General features: G+C 40.8%; 1 protein-coding gene across 5 annotated transcripts in view; it reads left to right on the forward strand.

Moving 5' to 3' along the window:
* Positions 1–268: 268 nt before the first annotated feature.
* OSBPL6 (oxysterol binding protein like 6) overlaps positions 269–15,201 on the forward strand; it is a 94,860-nt gene continuing 79,927 nt past the window's right edge. For all 5 annotated transcript variants that reach the window (XM_051623256.1, XM_051623258.1, XM_051623257.1 and 2 more), the window contains exon 1: positions 269–353. The gene's annotated coding sequence lies outside the window, so the exon portion shown is untranslated. The remainder of the gene's footprint in view (positions 354–15,201) is intronic.

Here is a 15,201-nt window from a genome sequence, read left to right on the forward strand (position 1 = left end):
CATCCCGTTGTCGCCCACGTGCTTCCCCGTTTAATTTTAGCCCTGATCTCATGACCGAAGCCCGTTACTCGGTCCCCGCCGATGACACGGGGACCGTTTCTCCGGCACGCAGGCACCAACTTGGCTCCGGGCGTTGCTTCGCGCAACGGGGCCGGCTCCGGGCGCGGCTGCCGAGCCGTGCCGGGCCTGCGGGGTGCGGAGCGAGCCGAGCCGTGCCCAGCCGCTTGTGCCCCGCGCTCGGCAGGAGCATCCCTGGGCCGCCTGTGCCCAGCCCCGGCTATCTGTCACCGGCTGCGACCGGCGCGGCGGGGACAGACGCGGGGTGACCCGGCGCCAAGAGCCGCCCGCCGCAGGTGGGTCCCGGCCGGCGCGGAGGGCACCTTGGCGGGCTGGGGCGGGGCTGCGGCGGCGCGGGGGCCCGCCCCTCGCTCCCTCCTTCCCTCGCTCCGTCAGGCGGGCGGGAGCTGCGGCGGGCGGGCGCGGAGCGGCGGGCGCAGCTGCCCGGGGCGCAGCGGGATGCGCCGCGGACCCCGGCGAGGAGGTGGGCGCGGAGCTGCGGCGCTGGGCGCGCACGGGCGGGGCGCGGGCGGCCCGGGGCTAGGCCCGGAGCCGCGGGTCGGTCGCACGGCGGGTGGAGCTGGGGCTCGGAGGCGCCGGGCCCCGCGGGGGCTGCGCGGCGGGAGGGGCCGGGTCGCGGCGGGCCCGGGGCCGGGGCTGTGGCCTGGCCCGGTGGTGGCCGCTGGGGCCATTCCCGGGGCGAAGCTGGAGCATCCGGACCCGGCTGGGGACGGGGTTACGTAACCGCATCCGCGCAGCGCGATGCGCCGGTTCGGCCCCGGCCCGGCGCCCGAGTTGCCGCCCCCCGGCGCAGCGTTTTATTCCCCTCTCTCATCGGCAGCAATTTGAAATATCCCAGTAAACCGCCCGGTCTGTGAGAATGAATTGCAGATCAGATATTCCTAAATTGAGGCACGCTTAGGATGCCGTTTTGTTTTCATTCTCTGTCTCTAAAAAGGCCAGACTGGCCTGTATTCCTAATTTGCTAGCAATGCTGCAACCCCCTTGCAACTACTTTGGACATGTGTAGTTCATTCAAACAGTTATTTGGAAATTACCTGCTTCCCAGAAGTGCTGACGCTTAACGCAACCATCTAACGCGGGCTTTGCCACCGGCCCATGATTTCGTCATATTTTATAACTGCTTCAGTCTGCTGCAAGGCTACATTGTTGGTATTCTTCCCAAGAGCTTCAGCAGTGCAGATGCTGTGGGCTAATAGTACCTGAAACAAAAGACCTTGTTGTATTTCTCAGAGCAAATTAGGAATCCAAGGTTGACCAGTGAACTGTGGTGCAACTTGTGTGGGGTAACATAGCAGAACAAAAGTATTCTCAAATGTTATTAGAGAGTTTAAGTGAAAGTGTTCCTTAAATAGACTCTTACTCAGAATTTGAGTGAATTGCTTTGTGAAGGTGTGAGGAAATAGCTATTTTAGGACTACAATTAACTATATCAGCTCAATTTTAATGGAACTAGTACATTTAATTGCATTCCTAACATAATTTCTGTTCTCCAGATGATTCACTTGCAGAATGATACCAGCTCAAAGATGAAAATGTCATTAAATATCTAATGGCTTCTGTATAATATGATTGTGTTTGGTTTATAATAGTTGTTTTCTAAGAACCTTCCTCAGTCTGTACAGCTATAGGTACTATAATTAGACTTTTAAAATCTTGGTATAAATTATATGACCTTGACCTTTAGAGGCTAAGCAGATGTGGTTGGAATGGATCACAATACCTCATGTGTTTAAAACCCCATTTATTTATATATGTATAATAGAGTTTTAATTTTGTTTAAAAACTACACAAGAGGAGGACCACTTCATCTTTTCTTTCCCTCGTAGATGAATTGACAGAGGTATGTGCAACATTTATTCTTTAAAAACCCTAAAGAGTTTTTTATTTAAACTACTTTTTCTGTACAAGTAGATGGTAGAATGTGTATCTGGGGAAAAAAAATAAAATTGCAGGATTTGTGACTGGAGATCCTCTTAACATCTTTGTTGTACTCTAGTTCCTCAAGTTTGCTTCTTCCACTTCCTATTAGTTTCCTGTTACACTCCACAATTCTCTGTAGTACTTGTGAGCCACAATGTTAAGTGTATTATCAGCAGTCCATCTTATTGCTGGCCCTTTTTTGTTCTTAGCCTATTCTGGCAGCTTATTTGTAAATCTCTGTGGTGCTCCAAAGTTTCTGTTGGTGCTTTTCTGGTCTTTATTTTGTTTCAGTTCCACCCAGAAACAACAAAACATTGGGTCATCTCCTTTTAGGAACAAGAGGGATTTTTTCAGGTGCTGGTTGTTGAAGGGCTATAGTCTCTATATATGTTTGGATGTGTTTGTTATACAACCATCAAAAGCACAGCTTTGCTCCCAGTTGTTAACTGAGCAGCCATTGGGACTTTGCTACAAAGTTGCAATGGAAAACTAAAGCCTTGTGACTTCCTGTCGAGAACCAAGGGCATCACAGAAGTTGTAGAATTATTTATTTAAAACAGTGACCAGTTCAACCAGTTCCTAGAGATTTTGGTTGTACATGATGAGTAAAAACTGGAAGGCTTTATCGTTCCTTCTTTTTTCTTGGTAACTAAAGGCTTGCTGGTTTTGAAGCTTGTGACTGTGCTGGTCTGGGAAAAGGCAGCAATTTCTGTAGATTATTTTTATGGGAAATGTAATTCTCAGCAGTTGTACTTCTAAAAGGAAATTACCCAAGGATTTCCTTCAGGATTTTTGACAGATTCAAAACATGGATTTGGTGACAGAGAGGGAAACTGCAGCTGTAAGAAGTCTGACATGGAGAAAGCTGCATTATGAGGCGTCAGGTATCGTGAACTGAATTTGGTTATGATATGATGAAATGTTAAGGAATATGAAATTGTAGTGGTGTTCATGTTATGAATAGTGCTGTTTCTGTATGTCTGTAATTAATTTCAGCATCTCCATACCTAGTTTTTTTTGAGCTGTAACTACAAACCTACAGCATTCAAATATTTCCTGTGAGACAAAACACAGACGTCAGGGCAGGTAAAAGTTTTCTTTAAATGCCACCACTGCTGTATATATCCCAGTGAATGGTGTTTCTGGCATATGCCTCTTTAGGCTTTACTCCTTTCAGAAGACTTGAAAAGTGATCGAAGAACCTTTTGGTGCTGACAGCTGATAAGCCAGTCAAAGGGAGGACAGCTAAATATGAAATGTGGAAAACAAGATCCTGGGAGTTATCATGTATTGGCAGTAAAACTCATGTCTTTTAGGGAAACTTCTGAGCTGAAAAGATTAATTGAGATATTAAAGGAGGAAAAAAGCAAACAGTTCCAAAATACTTGAGACAACTGTGGAAACAGGAAAAATGAGGGTTGAAGTAAGGGGTTTTGTCTGTATTTTTTTTAGGGGGAGTTGGAACAAGTGACATTCAGCGATTCTTTCCAACGTAAATTATAGAATAATTCTAACTGGTTTGGCATTAAAGGCAAAGCCCAGACACTACTGTTTTCTATTTACAGTTAAAAATAGGTGGTGCTTAGAAACTCTGAATTATTTTTTTTCTGGAGTATGTGTATTGATCTACAGAATTTCCAGCTAGTTTAGGAGCTGGCTCCATGTAAAATGTGTCAGCATGTGCTTAGGGCTATATACAGTTATGGGTGGTAGCAGCAGGCCAGGAGCTGCTGAATTTCCATGCTTTCTGAGAAAGCTACAGACTTTTTTTTTTTTTAATATTGTTTCAATGTGAGCCCCTCCTTCACCAGCTCAGAAACTGAAAATGATTGTATCTAATTACTTGTTACCTATAACTTTAAAAACAAAAACTTTGAACAAGGAGGAAGTTGGATTGAAGAAGAAGAAGAGGATGGATCTGGAATGTATGGCAGTTGTAATGTCCTAAAGATTAGGAAAGCCTTATAATGATCCTTAGAAATACTTCAGTGCAGCAGAGAACAGCTACATTTTTGAAACCAATTTAAATAGTTTCTATAATGAGGGGTTTTTTTAGTGCCTTAAAGGTGAATATATTTCATTCCTAGTTGAGAACATTTATCTTAAAGGAAATAATGGCTACATTAACTTCAGGTGTAAAGGAAAGAAATCTCTAGTTGATGGTGAGCTTAATATAGAGTTGCAAGATCTTCAGGTTGTAGGTATTGTACTGCATTAGTTTAAAAGATTTTCTATTAAAATAAAAAATCCATTTCCTTCTGGAAACTTGATTTTATTTCTCTATTCTTGCTGGGGGATGGTATCTGTATTTCTAGCAGAGCGTGGTCCTGGGCACCTCTTAAAGGTTCTGTGTTCCTCAATAAAATTTTTCATATTTGTGGAATTTAAGCTCTCCCCCAACTGCAATGAGTATTTTCCTCCTTATTTCAGGATGCTGATAATCAGGTGGATAAGTTGAATCTACCCAGAATGTAGCAGGTAGGAAGTCTCCAGCCTTAGTTATGCCCTCTCACAGTGTGATCTGACTGCTTGCATTCATAATTCTGCTAAACTAGGAGTTTTTGTGTTCCTTGTTTTACAGTGGGTGCTGAGAGATGGAAATGCTTGTAGCTTATAGACTGTATAAAAAAAAAAAAAGTACTTTTCAGTTCACATGTGGTTTGCAAAACCACAAAAGTTATGTTTAGTCCCTATTGATTTGCACATTTCTAGTCCAAGCAGAGATGCTAAGGAATTTATGGATTGTTTACTTAGAAGTCTGGGTTAATTTATCTGTGTATGGTATTCATTGCAGTCACACCCTCTAATGCTGTTCTGCTGATACAGAGCTTTTCTATAGCATATATTGTTTCAAATTCAGTTAGTGAATTATGTCTGTGAAATATTCAAAGTTATTAATATAATGCATTAGATCCTTTACATCTGTACAGTAGGGCTGTGTATCTGGAATTGCTTTTTTGCAAAAACACCCTAAACCCAAAGTAAATAATATTTGTGTAAGAAAGATCCATAGATCAGTTTCAAAATACCTCATCTTGAACTGTCATATCTTCTTTTAGATGGTGAATGGAAATTTTTTCTGCTGAGAAACATATTAAGCTCAGGTGGCCCAAAGAAAAGGCTGTACAAAACCTGTTCTATGGGGTGAAGCCTGCCTGCCCAGACAGAGGAGACTGTGGCTATACCTGCCCAGCTCTAGCTGACTTGATTAATCCTGGAAAATGAAAAAAACAAGAAAACTTTATTCTGTAGCTGTTGCTAACTTCACACACTTCACTTCGGGGTGAGAGACCAAAGAGTTACAGAAACCTTGGTGGTGACTGCTAATTTATCTTAAATATGGACTGTGGAATAGATTGAGACCTTTGACAGCTTGTGCTGACAGTTTAAATGAGAAAGCAATAAATAATTAAAGCAGTAGCCCCAGGTTTGGGACATGAAGGAGCACGACATGGGACATGCACATAGCTCTCACACTTGGAAGGCTGAGCTAGCGGTGAGCAGCCTGTTACAAGGTCTAGGCCGCTGCCCAAGACTTGGATACATTGAGCAATTGGGGTGAATGTTCTGTTCCCCAGGGTCTTTGGTGGCAGTGTCACCTGTACCTTGAGTAGAACAGACAAGCTGGAACAGAAATGCCACACCCCTCCTGCTTGATAGAACATGACTGGATTATGTGACACAGAGTGGTGTCTTTCTATTCTTGCAGCCACCGCACCCCATTCCTCTGTGACAAAGCCAGTGTGAATAAAGTGATGTTAAACAGGATTTGGGTCAAGAGAAGTTTCTGTTAACATCTTCCAGGAATAGTTCCAAACTGGTGATTCCCCTTTGTTCCACCTCTGCCTTCACCATCTGTGAAGGTGGTGCCTTCACCTCCTTCTCCCATCTGTGGTCAGCCTGCTTCTGCAGTGGGACCACTGATAGGCTGTTGTCCCCACTTGTACTGTATGAGCATATTATGCTGTATTATGCCTGACCTACTGAGAGTTGCCTGACACCCCTGTAATCTTGTTCAGGAAAACAACTTTTAACCTTTTCCTCCCACCCTGTCATTGAAAATAAAATTTGGTCTTGTTTGGAAAGTAACAGCACTTGGATTTGAGAAGTGAGAGAGAAACAAATCCAGATAGACTGTGACTCATCTTCTTAAATTATGATTTGTGAGGTTTTAGCCATGAGATAAAATTTTCTTCTATTAATTTGTTTTCTAGAGTAGGAAAACTTTTAGGAAAGTGGTTGGGGGCAACTTACTTTCTTTAATATCTTTATATTCAGGGTTCTGGTTAGCCATGTTGCCACCCGGTAAAGACTGATTTTCTGGGGAAACTGGAAAGGCAAAATCACTGCTGGAGAGCTACAGAAATGACAACAAATTTACCAGATAAAAGGACTTTCAGCTTGTAGATGGGAAGTTGAAATGGTTAGTTTATTTATAAATGTTTCTTTCAGAGTGGAGAGGGTCAACGGGGTGCAAAGGTGGTGCTGAGTCATTTTGCGGTCCCTCCAACCCCAGTGTGAGCATGGCACGCACATCCCTCTGGGAAGTAATTCTGTCTCTTTCATGTTTAACATCTGTCTCTTGGTTTTAATCTGTTTCTGGAAAGCAAGCTTTCCTCAGAAGATGTTTGCAGGAAATAGAAGAACGGGAATCATATGAAATGGAGCTATAGGATACTCAGGAGGACGAGTCTGGATGTAAAGTATTGGTGTGCCCTCAGTGCTGAAGGTTAACTCTGTAGCTGTACAAATTCTGTGTCTTTCATCATAACCCATCACCTTTTTGCTCTGTTTCTGTCAGCTAAATGCAAGTTGTCTTTGCAAGTTTGCTTGCAGCTGATAGCTGTGCTCTTTTTGTGCGTGTAACTTCTGGTAACTACGGGCAGGTTATAGCTGCTACCTTGTTAAATGTTCTTAGGCAAAAATAACCCATTCCCTGACTGAAGAAAACCACAAAAGTTCTATAACTCTCCTTAACTGTGATCTTTTTTTGTGTGAGTGTGCAAATATGCTATGGAAAGCTAAATGTAAAATAAATGTTGGATTGCTGAACAAGCTTCTCTCCATCCCTCCTATGACTGGTAGTGTAGATCACGTGTATAACCCATGGTCAGTTTGCAGTATACAATTCAGAGTGACATGCTATGCAAAACAAACCTAAAAAAACCCCAAAAAGGTATTTTCTTTAGTTGTTTCACATTCTGTCCTCTACCCAGTTGCCATAAATGTCATTGTGTGACAGAGCTTGTAATTAATAATTAGAGTGCCTTCTATCTCTAATTAGTGTAATGATGTTTGTGTTTTCTTGTGGAATGTGAGTTGAGGATTAATGAGGTAGGCCTCAAACCAGGTGAGAGTTCTGAGGGTTAGAATTAGCCAAACTGACCAACCCTTGTACCCTTGCAGGGCTCTTCAACAGCTCCACGTGGTTGGTTATGCATTATCTGAGAGTTTCAGGAATAGAAGCACTTTCAGAAGTAATCTTTGATATGCTTTTTAATTTCTGTTTGTGGCCAAGCAAAAGTTGCTGTTGGATCTACAAAGTAGTTGATAGCTCTTAAATATAACAACGAATGTGTCAGCTGGGGTTCATTGCTCTTACCCTTTCCATAACAGCTGCTGTGTGTCCATCTGCCGGAAGAAGAGAAAATGTGCTACAAATTAAGTAAAATTTTGTAAGCCACACTAGGAGGAGGAGAGAGAGCAGCAGGTTCCTTGCCTTTAAAATTTACAAATTCTGAATCATAATTTTACTACGTTTTTCATACTATTTTGGCCAAATCAATGTTACATGAACCTATGAACAGTAAGTTCATAGATGGTACAATAGCCATGTTGTAATCCCTTGGCCTTTCCTAAAGCTGTTATATTTTTCTTAGTACCCTTAGGCTTTAAATTTTCCACTTGAAATGCCTAAGCCTGTTCCCCAGAGACTGTGTAACAGATTACTGTTCATAGTTTTCCTGACATTTTGCACCTTCTTGATTGCATAATTTTTCCATCTCCAAGGAAAGCACTCTACTATTTAGGCTGAAATTGATGTAAAATAGGCTACTAACTCTCTAGAAAAGGAGCAGCATATTGCAATGAAGTATTATTTCTTGATGCTATTGCATGTGTTCATTGGTAAACTTTCTACCTTTTTTCCTTCTTCTGTTCTTCTTTGTATGATTGTGGATACTGTGCGCAGTGCTAAGAAATACAGAATATGCTTGTGAAGTGCATGGCAGCTTTATTCATTTCATACTTAACATCTCTGGCAGCATTCCCATGTTGAAAGCTGATGGAAACAAGCTGCTTTTTAGGCCACAGTTTCTTGAGGAATGTGTAGTTCTGCTTCCTGGGCTGTCTCTTGGGCAGTTTGCCACAAAAAATGTGTCATAGCTGTGTGATATAACAGTGAAAAAAACACCAGTGTTGGATGCATTTGTCTATAGATTAAGTTTATTTTCTTGTAATGAGTGCAAACTAAATTTAAAACTATTTTTTTCTAAAGACAAGTGCACCAGGGGTGTGTTAACTATATCTTTGGGTTTCCAGCACCGATATGTGCTTTCTCAGCTCTTGCCCTCTTTATTGTTCTGCAGGTCCCTGCCTACCCACTAACACACACCTGTCTGATTTCGGTCCTGTGCCCAGGCTCATCACTCCCCTCTGGTGACACAGGCATGTCCAGGCTGCTGGTGCCTCTCCCTCCAGCTGCCTCTCCTGCATCCTGGCTGATGCAGCCTTCCATGCTTCTCCTGAGGGTCCTTTGCCATCTCAGGAGAGCCTCAGCAGGGGTTATCAGAGGCTGGGGAGTATGAAAGGAAGAAACCTTGGAGAACAAAGTGCCTGGGACCTCACTGTTAAGCGTACCAAGGAAAATAAATTATTTTCCTAATGGGCCTTATGCCTATGAGCAGTGTAAGATGCCACTTTGTAATGGCAGCAAATTAAATATTTTTGCACTTCATGTTGGTGATTCTGTCAAGGTGGGTTTTACATTTCAGCCATGCTGAAGCAGACTTAAAGATAATGGTACAACTTCCAAATGTGAGTTTCATTTCAAAGGACAAGTTTGAACAGAATAAATGTGTATGTGTATTGTGAGATCCAAAAAGTAATTCAAGCAGAACTCTCTGAAGTTTTTCTTTTCAAGCAATCTCCATATGCTGCAAAAATTACTTTCACTTCTCTAGGCTCCCACAGATTGCAGCACAGAAAATCAATACTTTTTCAGCTAATGTCAATTTTTTCCATTAAAGGATAAATGAGGAAGTGTGAGGTCTCTGGGCATCTCTGACTTTTGTGCACTTCCCAGGCAGCTAATATTTTTTTATATTTTGTATAATGCATAGTTACACCTTGTAATTCTTATTGCCAACTGCTGCTTGTGTTTACAAGATAAACACTCAAATAATGTTGGGAGTGTGGTGCATTTTTAAAGCCTTTGTTCAAGTACCTCAAGTGAGGAGGATGAATGTTTTATCTGAGGAAATTAAACTTCATAAGAAACTGGAATTATCTCTATCATGGGTTAGTTTTCTGCTCATTCAGTAATGTGATGGCTTGTGTTATCTTTGTAGTCACTGAAATTTGTCAGTTTAAGCATTGGTTTGTTGTCTGTTGAGGGTTTGTTCTTTAGTTTACTTTTTATGAAGTGTTATAATTTATATATCCCTGAACAGTGGTTTTCTAGTAATACATTGGCAGCAAGCAAATACATATACATTTTAAAATTTTGTTTGTTGCTGTGATGATCTTCTAGAGATCCCTATACACATCATTTGAAAATACTGCAGATTTGAATAGAGAAAATATTTTTATTATCTGAACCAAATATGCACTTTGCATTTCTATTTCCATAGATTTATCAAGAGCAGCAAAAGAGTGACATAATCAAAGGCAACACAACAGGTCAAAAGTGAAAAATAGCAAATGTCAGTTTAGATTTTTTTCTCATTATTTTTGTTTTGGTAATAAGGGGATGTGCATATGAGAAGAACTCAGGAGACAACAGCATTTGCTGTACCAGGTGAGAAAGACAGAAATAAAGTACTTTAGGTTAATGGTGCTCCATTGTATGAGGAGATGGGGGGGCCTACAGGAAATCTGGAGAGGGAATTTTTACAGGCATGTGTCGTGATAGGACAAGGGGGAATGCTTTTAAGCTGGAGGAGGGTAGATTTAGGTTAGATATCAGGAGAAAATTCTTTATTGTGAGGGTGGGGAGACACTGACACAGGACTGCAACCCTGGAAGTGCTCAAGGGCAGGTTGGCTGGGGCTTTAAGTAACCTGGCCTAGTGGGAGTTGTCCATGTCTATGCAGGGGGTTTGGAACCAGATGATCCTTAAGGTCCCTTCCAACCCAAATCATTCTATGGTATTAGAATTTCGCTGAAGTTTCTTCCATGATGTTTGCTTTTACTGCTTCTGCAAAGTTTGCCTGAACATAAGAGCAACCTCACTTGTTAGCAATGGCTTACAGGGACTGAGGGACTGTGTGGTATGAAGTTTCACTTGGTGATCTATGAAAGACCTGCATAAAGAAAAATGGGAAATGTGTATCTCAAAAAAAAAGGGTATGCAGGGACCTCAGTTTAGCAAACAGCCTCAGCTGTTCAGAATGCAGGGTCAGAAAATTTAAGCAGAGACAGAATATTTTCCCATATGAGTTGTGCCAGATTCCAGCAGACAGTCCTCTGCAGTGCGAGCACGTGTGGGACAGCCAGGGATCATCCCCTTCGGGCAGTGGCTGTAACTGCACTAGATCTATAAACCTCTGTAGTTCTATTCTTTGGTTAGCAATCTTGGAGCAAGCTTAGCAACATATTTCAATATTTTTTTACTGTAATTAAAATTCTGCATGCTTCAGTACCTTTGGTACCATGTTCAGGTTCTTTCTGCTCCCAAACCCATGTTTTCTTCTTTGTGTTATTAAACTGTCTAAGAGGCAAAGTCAGTGTTAAAGACAAATGCATAAAGGAGAAAGTAAATGGCAGAAAGTAAAAAATAAGCAAACTATTTCCAGTGCTATTAATAGATTTAAGAGATAATGTGACATTTTGCAAATAGTTTCAATGACTAAAACATAAACATTTGAAAGGAATGGACAGTAGACTTACAGCTTATAGCATTCATTTGTTGCAGTTGCCTGTTGTCTTTCTGAGGGTCTTGCTGGAGTGGTGTAAAACTGGAGACCAGGACCCTGCACAGCTGTATAGAGTTTAAAAAAACCCAACAACAACAAGTGAGGGAACTAAATTTCCTAACTTTCCCAAATGCATGGATGAAGCCCTTCCTCACATAGTAGGTGCACTTTTACTGCTTCTGGATGCTTGTTAAAAATCAGAGAAAATAAGGATGAACATGAGATTTTCTTTCCAGAACACTGCAATTTCCAACTGAGTATCTAAAGTGTTTCCCCCCCTGCCCCTTATTTTTAAGCTGCCTTTTAGAATCTTTATAGTTGGGAAGCTGTCCCCAAACACTTATTTGTTAGGTGTCACTATGTAGCATTGATAAAATTAACCTTACAAGTCCTTTTTTCTTCCTTAGTGCATTTGCTTGGTAAGTCTTTCTAGAATTACTTTACTGCTATTATCTGATGTTGATTAATTTGGGCACAGGTATTGCATACAGCAAGGGAGGTTCTCTTCTGTGTAAATGGCTATGGGCATCTTGGCTGAGGTTGCTGACACATATTTGGCTACATGCTGACTTACCAGCTATTGTCAAGGACTAAGGAATGTTGCAAAAATAAAATGAGTTACTTAAGAAAATTGCTGTTGTCCTCACAGTTGGTGTGATCTTTCCTCCAAAAGAAGAAAAATTTAAAGTTCATATGGAGATAAGTGTTAAGGTTAACAAAATATTTTATGATGTTGGGGTATGAAATTGTCCTAAAGTGCCTTAAAAAAAATAAAAATTGGCTAAGTCTTTTTCATTTAATGGCAATATACAAATTAATGAAAAGTTTCAGCTGAAAAACACTGACTAGGTCTCACTTTTGAGTAGAACTTGGATGATTCTCTGTAATTCAGTCCTCTCATACAACTTTCTGGAGGTATATTTATTTATAAAATCAACAGTATTATGGCTGGTAATACATTTTTTTTTTAAATAATGTTTATTTATAAATAAATATATCACAATATATTTTCACTGTCTGAATGACACATGACTCAGAGTAAATGCAGTCCAACATCTTTATTCTAGTGAATTTACAAATACTGACTTGCCCTGCATATAACCTGAGTTTATAACTTGTGAATGGTAACAAGGAGCAGGGAGAGAAATTTTATTTGTATTTTGATTTTTGCTGTATCTTTTATGGTTTTTAATATAGTAGTATTTTATAATTTATACTTTGGCATTACTCTTGCATGCAATATACTTTTCAGGACTATTCTTATGCCTAGGCGTTCCTATCAGATAATGTTAGGAGATTTCTCAGTAGCTATGAAATCAGTAGGCAACAGTAAGAGAAGCTTAGAAAGGAGATGCTGAACTTCAAACCATGGGTTGTATGGCATATTAGAAGTTCAGAAAAACCTGATGGTTTAAGTTGCAATTGCTGACACAAACTGTTTAGGTCTTAAAGGCCAGAAAAATATAAAGTAAGCCCCTCTTCCACTTTTTGCTTCAGCAATGGTACATAGCTGTTCTGTTCATGTGATTCCCCTGGAGAGGGAAGAGGACACTTGTATTTTGGTCACCAGTTTAATTCATATAAATTTGTAATTAGAATCCTGTCCATGTTTTGTTGAATCTTGCTCTGGAAAATCCAAATTTATCAGCATCTCACATGAGAATAAGAAGCTCTCACAGTGGGGATAGTCCTCCTTGGTTTGTCAAAGTCAGTGAGCAGACAGAGGAGAGATTGTTAATGAACCATGGTTTGATCAGAGCCTGTGATGGCCAGCACATCTTGGCTCTGGCCAAGATCCCTGTTAAAATCTCTGGAGATTCTTAACAGCAGGGGTGGAGGTGTGAGATTGGATCCAGGCAACTGGGGGGTTTAATGATACAAGGTGAAGTCTGATGTCATTGTGCAAGAAAATGTTTCATGTCCTACCTTGGGCATGAGTACATACCTAAAGGTTGAGAATCAGTCCTAATAGAATTGTAGGTGAATATTGTGCTTCTTCCTCCTGAGAAATCATGACAGCAGTAATGGAAAAAAGAGATTTATGTTTAGCTGCTTACTGCTGGAGGTCTTTTTGTTATATTTAACCTAGCATTAATTTAGGTCACCCTTTAATCTGAGTACAAGAGAGCATGTATGCTTTCTCTCTTGACTGTATGTCAGTACAGAATGCCCAGAGAATGCTGTTCATTTTGGTGCTGGTGTGTGATATGAAATTTTGCTTATACTCTTTGATACAAAAATAATGCAGCTTTAAAAAATATGTTCTAGTTTATGTGGTGCATCCATTTATTGATTTATTTAGGCTATCCTCCTATCTTTCTATTTCTAATGGTACTTAAAAATTATTTGGATTATTGAATATCAGTGTGAATACGCAAGTGCTTCAGGAGCCTGTGAGTCTTTAATATCCCTGCCCTATGATTTGGTGTGCTCAAGCAGTGTCCTCCACTGAAAGAGATGAAGGGCTACATGTGCTGTAAAATTCAAGACTTGTACATAAATATTTGTACAAGCAGAAGTGTCTTCCAAAAATTAGCTCCAAATTGAAAACAGAATGCAAATACAGAAAAACACATTAAGTGTTTTTTTTTTTCTCTTCATAATACCAAAAATAGCACAAGGAATGTTTTGATTAATAATTTACTCATACAGTTTCTCAGAAAACTAGCACACTGTTAGTAGTAGCAGTAGTATGGACAAGTCTTACTTTAATTTTCTTGTTATTTATCTCCTCAATACAGTCCACCAGTGTCACTTGTTTATTAACATTTCAGAATGCCTAATAATTTATAATAGAGAAATATGACTCCTGTAGCCTCTTCAGGCTTAAAGAAGAATAATGTCATTATGTATGTTAAAGCATCATGAAATAAAAAATGCCTCTGAGTACATTTTAGGAACGTTGAAAGCATCTGAGTGATAGTGGCAGGATATTGCTTAGCTTGTTGGTGTATTAAGTGCTAGTGAGAGTGTTCCATGATGCAGAACATCTTGATATGCAGTAATCTGTGACCTGGGCCTCTCAGATGGTCTTTGTTGTTTAACTGTTCTCAGTGGTAAAACCTGCTCTCTTACGTTAGAGAACTGGAGTGCTTTCCTTGGACAGGGAAAAATGTCTGAATTGTTAAAACACTTGTAAGAAACAGCCAACCATTCTGGAAGCAGTACAGGCTAAGGAAGTTTTTTGGCCAAAAATAGTCGCACATGCCTGCAAATCTAGCTAAACAAATGCTATAACGAAGCTTTGTGACCAGTTGTGGCTAAGTAAGTCCAACAGAAATTGCTAAAGGCATATCCCTTACTCTGTTTAGTGGAAGCTATCCTCAGGCTTTGGGAACTGGGATGATCCATGGGGTAAAACAGGGTGATAGTTAAGACAGCATCCTTAGAAAAGTACTGCTAATGGCTTTGAACATATTTTTTGTTCCCTTTTTTACTTTCCTCCATGTTAAAGATGAGCACAGGATGGCTGTGGGATAATAGGTCTGCTGGGCCCTCTGTCCTGCCTGCAGCAGTAGCTCAGAGCAGGGAGCACAACACACTGCTCTTACTTGGTGCTTCCTTGAGCACTGGCAGGCTGGGAAGTGTCTCTGGCACCTCGAGATGTGTCTTTCCCTCCCTCGTTGGTCCAATCACTTCCTTAAAGTTGGTATGTGTCTGTACTTACCGTAGTGTGTGTAGGTTTGAACAAATTCAGGGAAGAGAGATAATGCATCCAGTAACATGGGCTGGCTCCTGTAGGTTGGAGAAAACTTCACGTGTTACAAGGTGGAGACTAAAGTGAAAGCACTAAACACAATTAAAAGAAAAATGTGGGCTATTTCTCATAGGATCTTAAAGGATCCACCTTAAGTTTCTGCATGGCATCTGTCATGTGGCTCTCCAGATGAGAAGAAAACTGAAGCCGTTTTGGTGGATCTGTACCTCTGGTGGGACAGGCAGAGAATAAAGAGGCAGTACTTGAATCCTCCACACAAGAGGATTTTTGATTCTGTTAGGTTAGAAGTGCAGTTCCTTGGTTCATGATGCTCTGGAAGAAGCTGTAGTTTTGTACCTTTGTTAGTGA

This window comes from Apus apus, chromosome 6 (assembly GCF_020740795.1).
Source record: "Apus apus isolate bApuApu2 chromosome 6, bApuApu2.pri.cur, whole genome shotgun sequence".
NCBI classification, from domain to species: domain Eukaryota; kingdom Metazoa; phylum Chordata; class Aves; order Apodiformes; family Apodidae; genus Apus; species Apus apus.